Source organism: Hylobates moloch, unplaced genomic scaffold, assembly GCF_009828535.3.
Source record: "Hylobates moloch isolate HMO894 unplaced genomic scaffold, HMol_V3 SCAFFOLD_3, whole genome shotgun sequence".
Lineage (NCBI taxonomy): Eukaryota > Metazoa > Chordata > Mammalia > Primates > Hylobatidae > Hylobates > Hylobates moloch.
Window position 1 is genome coordinate 154,269,320 of NW_026652278.1, and position 16,737 is coordinate 154,286,056.

A 16,737-nucleotide genomic window follows, 5' to 3' on the forward strand; every position below is an offset into this window, starting at 1 on the left:
GCAGTTTCTTGACCCTTATTGGGAATCCTAAACCCCATTTTGACTTCAATTTTTAAAGGAAGATGAATTTTTTATTTAGATGTGCTAGGATATATTGTTTCAGCTGGCTAACATCTGGATGCTTTCTCAGCACATGCTGAAGCCGACATTTCTAGCATTGAGTAGTTTGTGCCAGGAACACGAAGAGCTCGTTATTTACCATTGTTATTTTCTTGACTCTAGAGAAAAGTCAGTGCTACAAAAGTATAAACTCAAAGGGAAAAATGAATTAAAGCTGATAGAGTTCAAAATGTTGATATTCTGATTATTATCTCCTGGGTTCACCCTAAAATAATTGTTTCTTTTTTGGAAAAGCATAAAAGAAAGATGAAGTTAGATTAATTTTATTTCTATTTGATAGACTGTATATATTCTAAATTTTCCATTTTTCAAAAACCTCTTGGAGTCATAGAATGCATCACTTGACCTTGAAGAGACCTTGGAGTTATGGAGTTCTGCCTCCCACGCAGCTCAGAAACATCCTCTGCTCAATCTTTGGCAGGTGGTCCTTCAGGCTGTCTGCTTAATGGCCCCTATTTGCAGAATGCTCTCCCTGGACGAAAACCAGCCCTTCTTTGAATTAGTTTGAAATTAGGTTATTAAACACCATTAATAAGTAAAAAAAAGGGTGCAATTAATCATTCATCTGTTCATTCATTCACTCTTTCACCTGGTTCCAAAGGAGATTTAATATACTTTATGCTGGAAATGGTAAAGGATCGCGGGCTTTGGAGTCAGACAGACCTGGGCTTGATTCCTGACTCACAAACTTGTTTTATGACATAAAGCTAGTTGGTTATATTTCTAAGCCAAATTTTCCTCACCTGTTAATGGAGATTTTAATAACAGTACTGATTTCATTGAGTGATTGTGAGGATTGAATGCATGTTGGGAAATTAGTAAATAATTCATGTTAACCACTATTATGATTTAATAGTTTTTAATAATTTACTGTAGCAGAAAGAAAAAATGCCAGACCTTAACAATATACAGGGTCTGTACGTGGTGGCTCACGCCTGTAATCCCAGCATTTTGGGAGGACAAGGTGAGGGGATCACTTTAGGCCAAGAGTTTGAGACCACTCTGGACAACATAGCAGGACTCAGTCCCTACAAAAATAAAAAATTAACAGGGCGTGGTGGCCTACACTGTCATCCTAGCTACTCTGGAGGCTGAGGCAAGAGGATCACTTGAACCCTGGAGTTTGAGGTTATAGTGTGCCATGGCTGCTTCACGGCACTCCAACGTGGCGGAGAGAGCAAGACCCTGTCTCTAAAACAACAACAACAAAACACACACACAAAATATACAGAGATGGTAGCAAGGTTCATTTGCTAATTTGGGTGCCATATTAATTTGTTCATGCAAAGGAAATCTATGATGCTCGTCCACCTTTGGTGAGGAAGCAGATTTCAGAGAATGAGAATGCCCAGGAGCCGTGGCCTATAGGCATTACTGAAGGAAAGCCTGGAGCAGCAGGTTCGTGTAAGATGAAGAAACAACACAAAAGAGGCCAAGTAATTCCTTCCTCCTCACATTCCTTCACCTTCTGGATTTTATTAAAATACGTCTCTACTAAAAATACAAAAAATTAGCCGGGCGTGGTGGCAGGCGCCTGTAGTCCCAGCTACTCGGAGAGGCTGAGGCAGGAGAATGGCTTGGACCCGGGAGGCGGAGCTTGCAGTGAGCCGAGATTGCGCCACTGCACTCCAGCCTGGGCGATAGAGTGAGACTCCATCTCAAAAAAAAAAAAATAAAAATAAAAATAAAATAAAATACCCATTGATACTCATATTTATACTGCAGTGAGGGAAAGAAAATGATAATCCCAGAATACTGGAGAACATGTGAATATTATAATTTATCATTGATATTATTATTATTACTATTATTTTGAAATGGAGTCTCCTCTGTCACCCAGGCTGGAGTGCAATGGAGCCATCTCAGCTCAGTGCAACCTCCGCCTTCTGGGTTCAAGACATTTTCCCGCATCAGCCTCCCAAGTAGCTGGGATTACAAGAACCCGCCATTATGCTCGGCTAATTTTTGTATTTTTGTAGCGATGAGGTTTCACTATGTTGGCCAGGCTGGTCTTGAACTCCTGATCTCACGAAATCCACCTGCCTTGGCTCCCAGAGTGCTGGGATTACAGGCGTGAGCCACCACGCCCAGTCTAATTTATTATTAGATATTATGCATGATACAGAATAACAAAAATGAAACATAATTTAGCTATTCATTCAGCAAATATTTATTGAGTTCCTATCTGTTGTAGTTCCTGGAGATGCTCTGGAAAAGAAAAATAAAAGAAAATCTATTTTTCACAGATTTACATTCTAGCAAGAGAGTAACAGAAAATAAATAACTACGTCATAGGCAAGTAGTACGTGCAGTGTCAGGGGATAGTGATGAAGGATGGGACAGGACAGAGGTCTTTTTAATTAAGTGAGCAGAAACCTGAAAGTTGTAGGAGTGAGCTAGAGAAGATGAAGGGATGTGCATTCCAGGCAGAGGGAAAAGGAAGTCCACAAGCGCCAAGGCAGGATTCCACCGGAATGACTGGAGTGGGGCACAAGGCTGGGAGTGTGGAGGAAAGGAGTTCAAAGGGGCAGCCTGGGGCGGCTGAGAAAGAAAAGGGAAAATAAGGCTAGGGACAGAAATTGAAGCAGAAAATGATGCATTGTATATGATGAAGAGACATTGGACTGAAGTCTGTGAGGCTTCTCTTTGGGAACTCTCATGACATAGTATCCAGATGTCAGATGATGAAGGTCAGGCCTGGGGTGCCATCAGTGAGAATGAAGACAAAGTAATGGATCAGAAACTATTCAGAAAAAGAACGAAGGGCTTGGAAAGCTGGACCTAGAGGATGAAGGAGAGGGCTAATCCAAAGACCATCCTAAAGTCTCAAGTCTTAGTGATTGGGAGAATTCTGTCATGGTACCACTAACCAAGAGAAGAAAGCTAGGAAGACAACTAGAATATTGAGTATGAGCATGGATATGATTGGCATAAGCTGGTGGCAGCAATTCCTGGGAAATTTCCAATTAAAAGTTAGTCCTGTTACGTGGTGAAAAGGGAACACTTATACACTGCTGGTGGAAATGAAAATTAGTTTAACCTCTATGGAAAACAGCATGAGATTTCTTAAAGAACTAAAAGTAGATCTACTATTCAATCCAGCAACCCCACTACTGGATATCTACTCAAAGGGAAATAAGTCATTATATCAAAAAGACACCTGTATGCATCTGTTTATAGCAGCACAATTGCAAAGATATGGAACCAATCTAAGTGCCCATCGACCAACAAGTAGATAAAGAAAATGTGGTATATATGCTACATGGAATTCTACTCAGCCATTAAAAAAGAATGAAATAATGTCCTTTTCAGTAACTTGGGTGGAACTGGAGGCCATTATTCTAAGTGAAGTAACTCAGGAATGGAAAACCAAATACCGTATGTTCTCACTTATAAGTGGGAGCTAAGTTAGGGGTATGTGGAGGCAGACAGAGCAATATAATGGACTTTGTAGACTCAGACAGTGGGCAGTGGCAGTGAGGGATGAAAAACTACATATTGGGTCCAATGTACACTACTCAGGTGATGGACATACTAAAATCTCCGACTTCACCAATAAACAATCCATCCTTGTAATCAAAAACTACTTGTACCTCAAAAGCTATTGAAATAAAAAATATATTTTAAAAAGTTATGTTACCTGTTCAAAGATCCTGACAATGAAAGGAAAGAAGGCACGTGGTACCTAGACAAGACAGTAGCATCACACTTCTCAGGTTGGGGTGGATGCAGTAGAGGGTCATGAAAAGGACTTAGAGGCGCTATTAGAGGTGGATAAATGTATGGCTGGGCGCAGTGGCTCACGCCTGTAATCCCTACACTTTGGAAGGCTGAGGCGGTTGGATCATTTGAGGTCAGGAGTTCAAGACAATCCTGGCCAACATGGTGAAATCCCATCTTTACTAGAAATACAAAAAATTAGCCAGACGTGGTGGTGCAGGCCTGTAGTCCCAGCTACTCTGGAGGCTGAGGCATGAGAATCACTTGAACCTGGGAGTCGGAGTTTGCAGTGAGCTCAAATCATACCCTGGGCTGGGTGACAGAGCAAGACTCTAACTAAAAAAAAAAAAAAAAAAAAAAAAAAAATCTAAGTGGAAGGCCTTTTGGAATTTGGCAAAGAATAAAATCTAGAATTCTGTAATGTGAATGGGTGGCTTAATCATTTTAAATAAGGTCAATTTTGCTAAGAGGACCTAGGTTTTTTTTAGGTGAGTTCATTATTTTGAATAGTTGACAAATATTAATCCAAAATCACAAATTCCTTTGTGCTTAATTTCAGGAGCTCAGGGAAGTAGAAATAGTATTTGTTGATAATTAGCTATATTTCCATAAATATGAGTCAGAGAACAAATAATCTTATAAAACCAAACTAAAAGGTAGAGGTGGTGAAAGGACTGGAGTAATATAGAGAAGATAAAGGAGATGACAGGCTACACAAGGCTCTGTGAGTTTCTGAGATCCAACTTCATTTATTTCTTTGCTCAACAAATGCTTGTTAATCATGTTATGACGTAATGGTCACTGTGCAGGGTTTTAAAGATCCTGAAAAAAAGTAGAGAAATATGGCCCTGCTCTCATGAAGCTTCAGTCTAAAGAGGAGAGCAGATATTAAACAAATAATTACACAATTAAGACTGAATATGTTAGCACGTGGAGAAGTAGAGCACGAAAAAGGCAATCCCTATATTCAGTTTCATGACCTTTCTACGTAATGGTGAGAGTGAGTTCCTCATGTACATTATCTGAGATTGTAATTTTTTTTAAAGGAAGTTACCAACCCCATCAGTATTTTACACTTACGGTAACTATATACATCATCATTCAAACCAGTTCACTGGTGTTAATCATTATGCCAGATAATGGCATAAAACAGGACCAAAACTCACTCTCTTTAAACGGGCAATGAGGAGAGGACTCAAAGCAAATAAAATGATGACAGAGACAACGATACATTTGTTCAGGAAGTAAACAGTATTTTTCCTATGATGAGGTAAATAAATCAAGGAGTAAAGGAAAGAACTATTTAGAGAAGTCCAATAGAATGTAATTAAGACTAATAGCATGAACCTAAACAGAGGAAAAATTGAGCTAAGTAAAGTACCAGCAACAATTTTCTAACAGCTAAGACAGATTATAAAAATCCTCTCAAGGGAAGGCACTTCAGCTAATGTGAGCTGAAATATTACAAATTAAAATGGAGAACATCCATGGTATATATACTAGAAGAACTACGCCTTCACCGTTAAAAGATAATTGAACAAAGACATCTTTTCTAGCTCTAATTCTTAATATTCTTGAAAACTTTCAAAGTTTTCATTTTTTTTTTTCTTACGGCAAAGAGCCCTTCTTTGTGATTGCGGTCTCTCATCTCACTCGAGGTACTTAAAATCCCAAGACCAAACATTGGCACAGCTCAGATCATATCCTGGTTTTAATCTGTTCACTTAGTTTCTGCCTTAAAAACAACAACAACAACAGCAACAACAAAGTCCATGGCTGAAAGGTCCAAGAGTTCTTTCTTAAAGTTTCATTTACATAAGACACAATTTAAATGAATGTCTTCATTGGGCACCACAGACGGCCAATCCGAGATACCCTGTCTCCAAATGTCTACTTTAAAAAGGCAAGGGAAACTGGCTCTGTCTGGGATAGGGAAGTGGGCAAGGCAGAATTCTAGCTTCTATAAATATTATATGATTCTTTTAATTTGGAAAGAATCAAAATTCATTTGGCCTAAAATATTTGGATACGTGTCTCAATTACTCTGTTAGTGTAAGCCCAACCTCCTCTCTGCTCGCAGAAAGAATTGGCAGACAAAGTACATGCTGGTGACTCAGTGTGAGGTGTTCTCTCCACCTTGGGGGGACCAAGGCGGAGCAGAGAACACTGAAGCCAGAGGCACTGACTTAAAATGGAGCATCTGATCCTTAAAGATCCCCTGGTATTTGTTGTCAGAGATGTCAGCTGGATTTCAGTTCAGATAATTACATTTTGCTTGTCTAATGCCCCTAGCAGTTTCCAGTGGGATCTTCGTTTCCCATCAGAAGTTGCTCTGCATGTGATGCTGTGCTTCATTAAACAACTGCCATGTGCTAGCTCACAGGTGGTGTTTGTTTCAGTGGTCACTGAAGTGATCTCTCCGCAGGCCCATGCCAGCCATACTGCCAGACTTGAATTCTCTCCAGAGAAGTTCCTCGTCCAAGATCCCCTGTAAAAAAGTAAGTCAATCTTCAAGAAAGGAGAGTTTAGAAACGAATGACTACACAGTGGGTTTTAAGAGGGTGTGTTTTAAGAGGCTGAATTTCGACATGGCTCTTCAATATATACTGCAGTGGACTGATTTAATCTGGGCTAAGTTTTCTCCTTTTTACAGGGATCTTGGGATCGATTAGTCCTGACAGAAAAAGTGAAATGATGGTAAGGTGTATGGCAATTAACTTTCATTTCAAGGATTTGGGAGAATGTGGATGATTAAACTGTCAGGGAATCCTTACACATGTTTTGTTTGTTTTACATTTTCTCAAAATAGCCTCAGCTAAAACATTTAATTTGATGGGAATTAAGGTGGAGAATCCAGATGTAAACTACCCAAGGAAAGCACTGTACTGAACCAATGGCTGATAGCACACCTCAGGACTCTTCTATTGTCCTTGTAAACGTGTTTTAACTATAAAGTTTTCTATGGGCATGTCATAATCCAACCATAGAAAAGTTTATAATAAAAAAATAAAAATTACTTTCATATTCTTTAACACAAGTAGGATGAGTTCTTTATAGGGGATATAGAGCGAGAAACCCCACTGTTGTGATGGACACAATATATTGTTCAAGTCTACATTAAAATGCCAACTTTTTATAAATTAAAATTACAGAGAAGATATTAATTGTGATTGTCAAAAAGATGGAACATTACAATTTTGTGATTTCACCTATTTTTAGAAATATAATAAATACAGTAAAGAGGGAAAAATCTGGTAAATTATGGAGTTTATTTCTGTACTGGTTCATACAGACGTATTATCCTTTCACGATTTTAATAACAGTACTGTAGTGTATATGGAAGACAAGCCTATAATCATTGGTAATTTGTGTTGTCTTGTAATATAAACATTGACTAAGTTCATATTATATTGAATATTTAAAATATCGAATTATTATATATATTTTTATTGAATACACCAGTACATCAGTTGTTTTTACACAGGAGAAATCCTTCTTTCTTCTCATTTGCCAGGGACTACTGAAGGAAAAAGGAAAGAAAATAGAGTTTCTTTCGTCTTTATTCTGGGGTTTTCTGCAATTTTTTTTTAAGAGAAAGGTAATGCATGTATTCAAGTACATGTCTAGCTAAAAAATACACTCTAATGTAAAGTTTTAGAAGAGAAAAAAGAAACATACATTATCTGTTTTATGAACTGAAAGAAAAAAATCAGAAAATAGTAGCAGCAACATGTTCTCTTATCAGCAACCCAAATCCCCACCACCGATCTCTATTTTTATGCTTTCCAGACAACTTTGGAAGAAAAGTTAAAGTTGATGTTTCCAACTTGTTGCTGATATGATGAAGCTCTTTAGTGAAAAACCAAAATCCTACTGTCTGAGAAAAGCATCACATCAGCAATGTCATAGGTCAGTCTCTTGGAATAAGTTATCACTTTGACACTTGTGATTGATCCACCATTCGAGTTATCTGAAACAATTTTTCACCATAGGGTGATGTCTTTTCTGGAATATCTTTCACATTTCTAAACTCTTATCGTCCAGTTTTGCTTATTCTTTCGTACATTTATCTCCTTTTAGCCCTAGAGAACCGTTAAGATGGCTTATATGGATACAGAATATAAGACAAGATTAAACGAAAACCAAATTACATGAATAAAGAAAATGGGCTCACAGAATGAGAATAGGAACAAAATCGTGAAGTCAGGAATATGCTGCTAGGTAAATGCTTAAGGTTTCTTCCCTGCTGAAAGGGGGTCATGAATTTCATTTGCACTTTTAGTAAGCAATATAAGGATAAAAGGAATCATTTGCTCAGGAGAAGCCCAATTATTTTCGGTACTGAAACTGACAGTGGCCTCTCCCATGAGTCCTCCTGAAGGGGAAACTGCAATTTAATGAGTAATATCCTTGTAGCATCCTTACATTTTATGGAGAGAGTGTGGTCCAGCTTAGGAGCTACCTAGTTAGACCTAGATTTGAACAGGCTCTGTACTGTCATCATTGGCTCTGTGACCTCAGGAAATTAATATAACTTATGAAGTCCCAGTTTGAGCATTTATAAAGTGTGTCCACCTCATATGAGGTGAGGATTAAATGAGACAATGCACATGAAATGCCCAGCAAAACCACTGGTACCTGGTGAGTGCTCGATAAATGTTAGCTTTTACTAATCTGTGGTTACTTGGGGAGTGCAAAGGCACTTCAGTGTTAGCTCAAATAACTATGCATACAGAAGTAATTTGATGTGAAAACAAATAATGTGAAGCATTGCAAAGACTTGAATGTATATATTTGAGCTTACCCACGTGTGTGCACACATACACAATGTTGATTTTTGTCTATTCCTTGGCCGTCTATTATATATATAGTAACTTTAACCTAGGCATCTAGTGTAAGTTGAAGAAAGTTTAGCATTTATGTTTTACCAACTCCCAGGTTAGTTATGAGAACAAAATTTTGCAAAATCGGTGCCTTTTTCAAGTGCTGAGAACGGACTTGAGTTCCTAGAGTCAGCAAAGATGTGGATTAGGAGATAATTCAGACCAGCTAAGTAGACAATAAATGAATCCTATTATTGTTTTTTTTCCCCTTTCTACAAATCATTTCCTCATTTTAAGTAAAGAAGGAAATAGAAGGCTGAGAACTTTGGCTGGACATGGGTTTTTCAAAGCATTTCTCACAAGTGAGAAAAGGAACCGGGGTTGCCAGCTTCTGTAGGAAGAACTAAGTATCCACCACACAGAGATGAAAGAGGCACATTTTCCTAAGTATTTTTCTGTGATTGGAGTTTCAAAGAGTGATGAATTTGAAAGGTCAGCAGTTGATGCTTGTTTTTTAGTGTAGTTCTGGCTGGGAAATGGTATGATCAGAGAATGGAACTCTGACAAGTGAATTCTAAGTCTTCCACAGAAAGAACTTCAATAATAGCAAAAAATTTGGGCAGACGAGATGGTAGATCTACTAAATTTACTGAACAATCAATCTGGTATGCCAAAATCTGCCGATCCATTTTTGGTTTTAAGTCCTGTAACAGTATAACATGAGAAATTTTGTTAATATTAATTTTCTTTTGTTTTCTTAGAGCATGAAGTAGCATAAAGATTATTCTGTATATTTCTCTTCTCTTTATCTTGCCTACGCCAGAAGTTTTACTGGATATGTTATTTACTTTAGGCATTTCCTTTAGGCCTTCTTTGCACAGTTTTAATAGTTTTTTGCTTTAAGAGGTTCCTATCCTGATTTCCTTCCTTTTGTATAAAGAGGAGAATATGATACAGTGAAAAAACCACTGTCTTGTGTTAGGGGCCTTAGGTTCTTATTCTAACTGTGCCTCTAGCTGCTGGTATGATATCGTTCTCTTCAAGTAACTTGTCTTTGATTGTTTCACATTTCTGCTTCTAGACAAACTTAGTGGTTATGCTTCTTAAAGTTTCTTTTTTTCAAATCAGCAGAAACATTTTTTGAAGAAAAAATTTTCCTCAGAAGCCCAATATGTAAATTAGATGAAAGCCAAATCCCCTTGTTGAAACGAGATGCCTTACTGTTCTGAGAGCTTCTCCATCCCTAAGCTCTGGCAATAACCTAGGGCAATAACCCCCTAGGGCAGTTTCTCAAAGCATAGTCCGTGGAACACTGGTGGCCCCTGATGATCTATGGGTGGTTCATAGGTGTTTTATTCATTTTAGACTGAAATGTTTTCTCACATACATTTCTTAAATTTGAAGTATAAGAATAATAATGATTTTTTGCAGAAATATCTTTATGTTCTGAATAATTATGTTTTCAAGGATTGTATATGTGCTACAAGCTCTTATTCATTAATTTGTCTAAATAATTTATGTTCGCATATTTGTGTATTATTGTTTTTGCTTACTGGTAATCCTATTTTTGTTATTGCTGTGATCATAGTGCTGTATATATCCCAAATTCGCAAAGTGGATCAAGGACTCAAAATACAGTTCAGCAAAACATTAAAATAATAGTAAAATATTAGTAAAAATGCTAAATACAAAATAGTTTTTTAAGTACTAAGAATAAAGAAGATTTCAGTTTGATTGTGCAATATGAATCTTTTGCTGTAGTGACAAGTGGAAATGTAAGTATGATGAATTTATGAGAATAATCAGAAAGCAAAAGCTTGAGTCAGACAGGTTGATGAACGTTTAAAAACCAAATTTTATCAGCCCTGTGGGCCATTTAAACCTTGTCCTTAGTGTGTTGTGTGTTACAGAACTTTTTCAAATAGTGAAAGGAAACCATAGAAGGTTTTATGTTGTTCTCATAATTACGCAGTAAAATCTGACAAATCAGTTGTTTTCATAATGAGAAAAAAAAGTAACAAAAAAAGAGTATTGTCACCAAAATGAAGACTAAAGATAGATACAAATTTTTAGTTCTTATATTAAAGCCACATACAAGTTACATTCTAGCCAAAAGGTTTATGAAATCATTCTCAGAATTAATGATAATATCATACTTGGAAAGAAGGAATAATAAACATTTTAAATATTATTTTATCTCATAAGGTCATGCTCTGAAAGAGAAAGTACTACTATATGTGCATGAAAGTAGGTATTTAAATTGGACACAATCATTAAAATGCAGATTAAGAATCCTTGTTTGCTCTATATGCGGCATGTGTATGAGGGAGAAATGTTTGATTATCTTTTTTTTGTTTATCATTGAAACTTCTTGGTACTCAAAAACAATTCCTTTTCTTCAATTGGTTAACAGCTATTTTATGAACTGCTTTCCAAATAGCAGCATTTTTCAATCAGTGACTCTCTTGATTCTTCGTTTTCTTCCTGACACAGCAGCCAGAGTAATCCTCTTTTTTTTTTTTTTTTTTTTTTTTGAGATGGAGTCTCACTCTGTCGCCCAGGCTGGAGTGCAGTGGCGTGATCTCGGCTCACTGCAAGCTCCACCTCCTGGGTTCCCACCATTCTCCTGCCTCAGCCTCCCAAGTAGCTGGGACTACAGGCACCCGCCACCATGCCCGGCTAATTTTTTGTATTTTTAGTGGAGACGGAGTTTCACCGTGTTAGCCAGGATGGTCTCGATCTCCTGACCTCGTGATCCACCCGCCTCGGCCTCCCAAAGTGCTGAGATGACAGGCGTGAGCCATCACGCCCAGCCTCAGAGTAATCCTCTTAAAATGCGATTCAGATCGTGGCATGCCTGCGCTCAAAACTCATCAATGGCTCTCATGTCACTCAGAGTAAAAGCTGCAAGTCCTTTTTATGACCCACAAGGCCCTACAGAACCTTCTTCCCACCCTGGCCTGTTTCTTCTCTTACCACAACTCCTCCTAATCTCCCTTTCTCCACCCTGCTCCAGCCACATGGACTTGTGTGTCATACTTTTTATTTTTTTTTTGAGATGGAGTCTCGCTCTGTCACCCAAGCTGGAGTGCAGTGGCGCGATCTTGGCTCACTGAAAGCTCTGCCTCCCGGGTTCAAGAGATTCTCTGCCTCAGCCTCCCACGTAGCTGGGACTATAAGTGGGCACCACCACAGCCGGCCAATTTTTGTATTTTTTTTTTTTTTTTTTTAGTGGAGACGGGGTTTCACCATATTGGCCAGGCTTGTCTGGTCTCAAACTCCTGACCTCGTGATCCAACCACCTCAGCCTCCCAAAGTGCTAGGATTATAGGCGTGAGTCATTGCACCCGGCGTGTGTCATCCTTTACATGCTTCCTCCTCACTCAGCACCTCTGGCCTTGTTCTCTGTGACAGTGATGTTCCCCAAATCCATGTGGTTTCTTCTCCACTTCTTTGCTGGTTTTTAACCAATGTCCTTCAGGCTTTGAGTCAAGTAAAGTTTTTCTTGGCTGCACTATCTAAAATTACAAAATCCACCAGCAAAACAGCTCTTCCCTGCTTTGTTTTTATGTTTTTTGTTTTTTTCTCCCCCTTCCCCCAGCATTTATCACTGTCTAATAGACAACTCATTTTAATTGATCTTGCTGAGAGTCTATCTCTCACACTAGAATGTAATCTACGGCAACACAGAGTTTATGTATCGCAGCACCAAAATAAGGCCTAACACACTGAAGACGTTCAATACATATTTATTAAACAGGTGAATTAATAAATACTTTCAAAATTAAAAAAGAAAACTTTATAAGCTGCTTTTTACTTTGATATGCTGGATTCTGTGGGTTCTGATCTCAAAGCCATATCACTATTGTCTTGATTCTGAGAGTCAGTATGTAACATAGGCTCTACTTATGAATACACATCACATCACTTTACACACAGAAAAACCTTTACTTCTCCAGACAGGGAAATAAAAGATGTTTTAGATATGCTTCAAAGGACTATCAGTTAATATACATTTTAGCTTAATTATTTGATCTTTTCATTTAATATACATTTAATGTACATTTTAGCTTAATTATTTGATCTTTTCAAATTCTGTCTCTGTGAAAATGGTATAATTAATATGAAATCTAAAAAATTAAGCTAAATTTCTAGACAGTACTTAGTAGTGTTCTCTGTTAAGCAGAAGTTGAGTATGGTTTATTAAACTAAGAGAAAGGAGCAGAGAGGTGGAATAAAAAGTGTAGTTTCCATATGTGGTTAACCTATTTCTCATTTACATTTCAACAGCTGCATGTGTCATTGCAATTCTCCACATAAGGTCCAAGCCAAAAATAATGTTATTCCCAGATAGCAAAGTTTTTCTGTACATGGGAAGTAATAAAAAAAAATCGCAATGATGCCACCTAGATCTTTGAGCATAACATATTTAAAAAAATAAAAGAGAACCTAAAGTTAATATATTAGATTACAATTAGCCAAATTCTACCTTAATAACAGATGTAGATATATTAGTTTTCAGACTAAAGCGGTAAATTAAGAGTTGTAGGGTGTTTCATTCTTTTAAAGTATATTTTAGTTCTTAATCTAGCTACTCAGTTTCTGTTGTCTTTAATAACACACTTATTGAGTGAAACTCAATACAGTTGGTTCATTATTTTCCTATTCTTTATTTTAGGCCAAGTGTATTTGATAGTAGTACTTTGAGTCATTATATATTAAGAGAATAATGAACATTAGTGAGATATTTTTCTGTCGAATTTCAAGGTAGACATTTGCACAGTCAGGGTAGCACCAAAAAAGCCACTCTGACTATTCCATAGATGCCTTGTGGGGTGGGATTACCTGGGTAATTTGTAATGATCCAGACCTTCACCTCCAGCCTTCTAGGCTCAGTGGCCTGGTTTTCTAACACTCTAAAAGTGTTTTTTCCTCTCAGAAAAAGATTTAAACTGCAAGCTCAAAACCTTGATATGTAAATCAGAATGGCCAATTTATTAACCTACAGCAGCACATAAAAACATCAAATGTACAATATATTGTTTACATCTGATCAGTATTTATCTCTTTATAGATAAGCTACATAAAAAGGAGTTTGCTTGGTGAGTAATGGTGGAGTGAGGCTCATGATCTGAGTGTTTCAAGATGTCAATTAAGGGCACCTCAACCAAATGCACCTCATGCCCATTGACTCAACAGGTCGAGACCTTAAGGAAATGCAGCGTTCCATTGCATAATGCTTCAGTAGGTACTCACTATTTTTGTCTTTCAAAATCTCTTTTTTTTTCTTTTTTTGCTTTATGGCTATTTTCTTTCTTTAGATATGTTATTGCATTTAAATATGATTTTTACACTATTTTCACTTTAAATCATGATGGTTTAAATTCAACACTTACTGTCTATAGGACATGATTATTTCTCTCATTTTCAAGTTCTTGTAGGCAGAAGGTGTATATCTATAGTAAATAACATATTTTGCTATATCCAATTTTTAAAAATATAAGCCAGAAACATTGCTTCTCTATTAATTAACTGATGGGTCTGGTTTATTATCGGTCTAGTATCCTGAAGGGTTTTAGAGATGTTGCCTTCTAGATTATTTGTCAAAATTAGGTGATTTCAGGGTGTGGGGGTCCTAGATGATCATTCATTTTCTATTTTCCTAGAGATGACCCTGCTGCTCTTTTAATTTTTATCTGGAAGTGGGCTGAGAGAAGAGGTAGCTGTATACAGTCACGCCCTGCATAATGACATTTTGGTCAACAACAGAGCACATATACAACAGTGGTCCCATCTCTTATAAGGGAGCTGAAAAATTCCTATCACCTAATGACAGCAAAGCCATTGTTGTATCTTAGTGCAACTTATTACTCATGTGTTTGTGGTGACACTGGTGTAAACAAACCTACTATGCTGCCAGTCATATAAAAGGGTAGCATATACAATTATGTACAGTACATAATACTTGATAATAAATGAATATGTTACTGGTTTATGTATTTACTATTCTACACTTTCATTGTTCTTTTAGAGTGTACTCCTCCTACTTATAGGCACTATTCACAATAGCAAAGACTTGGAACCAACCCAAATGTCCAACAATGATAGACTGGATTAAGAAAATGTGGCACATATACACCATGGAATACTATGCAGCCATAAAAATGATGAGTTCACGTCCTTTATAGGGACATGGATGAAGCCGGAAACCATCATTCTCAGCAAACTATCGCAAGGACAAAAAACCAAACACCGCATGTTCCTACTCATAGGTGGGAATTGAACAGTGAGAACACATGGACACAGGAAGGGGAACATCACACACCGGGGCCTGTTGTGGGGTGGGGGGAGGGGGAGGGATAGCATTAGGAGATATACCTAATGCTAAATGACAAGTTAATGGGTGTAGCACACCAGCATGGCACATGGATACATATGTAACAAACCTGCACGTTGTGCACATGTACCCTAAAACTTAAAGTATAATAAAAATAAAATTAAAAAAAAACTAACTGTAAAACAGCCTCAGACAGGTCCTTCAGGAAGTATTCCAGAAGAAGGCATCATTATCATAGGAGATGATAGCACCATGCATGTTATTGTCCCTAAAGCCTTCCAGTGGGACAAGAAGTGGAGGTGGAAGACAGTGATACTGATGATCCTCACCCTGTGTAGGCCTAGGCTAATGCGTGCATTTGTGTCTTTGTTTTTAACAAAGCACATTTAAAAAGTAAAAAAAATTAGAAAATTAAAAATAGGAAAAAAGCTTATAGAATAAGAATGTAAAAAAAGAAATTATTTTTGTACAGCTATACAATGTGTTTGTGTTTTAAGCTAATTGATATTACAAAAGATGCAAAAAGTTTTAAGAAATTAAAAAGCTTATGAAATAAAGTTTATGGTAAGCTACAGTTAATTTATTAACGAGGAAAGATAAGTTTTTAAAAATAATTTTAGTGTATCCTAAGTGTGCAGAGTTTATAAAGTCTGCAGTAGTATACAGCAATGTCCTAGGCCTTCACATTCACTCATCACTCACTCACTGACTCACCCAAAGCAACTTCCCATCCTGCAAGCTCTGTTCATGGTTAGAGCCCTATATAGGTGTAGCATTTTTTATCGTTTATACTATATATACATTTTTTGAGATGGAGTTTCGCTCTTGTTGCCCAGGCTGGAGTGCAGTGGCATGATCTTGGCTCACTGCAACCTCTGCCTTCTGGGTTCAAGCGATTCTCCTGCCTCAGACTCCCAAGTAGCTGGGATTACAGGTGCCCGCCACCACACCTGGCTAATTTGTTTGTATTTTTAGTAGAGGTAGAGTTTCACTATATTTTCACTGTGCCTTTTCTATGTTTAGATGTATTTAGGTACACAAATACCATTGTGTTACAGTTACCCACAGTATTCAAAACAGTACCATGCTGCACAGGTTTGTAGCCTGGGAGCAATAGGCTACACCATACAGCCTGAGTATGTAGTAAGCTATACCATCTAGGTTTGTGCATGTGCACTCTATGATGAAATCACCTAACAACACATTTACAGAAAAGTATCACCGCCATTAAGTGACACGTGACTGTACTCTTAAGGTGAACATTACTAAAGTAGCTCCAGAAAAATGGCTCCATGCACCCACTCTATGGCTCTCCTTTGACTTTACTGAATGCTAACCAGACTCACCACCCAAGCTGATTACTTTATATGTAGGCCCTCTGCCAACTGCCTGGACTTCTTCTAGTCTCAGCCTGTTGAGGGCATATGGTTCTTTGATCTTTAAATAAAAATGGCTTGAGGTTCCAATGTGTCCGCACAAAATAGGTGGCACTTTCTCCTGGTTGCTTTTTCTTCTAAATTCCTTTTTCCATTCAAGTTTCTATTTTTCTTTAGCCTTTCCACTACCAGCTGGGGACTCCTTTCTTCTCCAGGTCGATGGAATCCAGCCACTTTTTTATTTCCTCAAATGCCACTCATATACTTTAGTGACAGGTTTATTAGGAATGATCTGTAGCTCATTCGACAAGGTTGGGGGAGCTACATTGAAGAACAGTTATCATCTCCTTAGATGTTTAAG

General features: G+C 37.6%; 1 long non-coding RNA gene across 1 annotated transcript in view; it reads left to right on the plus strand.

Moving 5' to 3' along the window:
• Positions 1-6,225: 6,225 nt before the first annotated feature.
• Positions 6,226-16,737, plus strand: part of LOC116465992 (uncharacterized) — a 78,106-nt gene continuing 67,594 nt past the window's right edge. The window contains exons 1-3 of the long non-coding RNA XR_004247312.1: positions 6,226-6,338; positions 7,355-7,438; positions 13,738-13,907. This is a non-coding gene — a long non-coding RNA (uncharacterized LOC116465992). The remainder of the gene's footprint in view (positions 6,339-7,354; positions 7,439-13,737; positions 13,908-16,737) is intronic.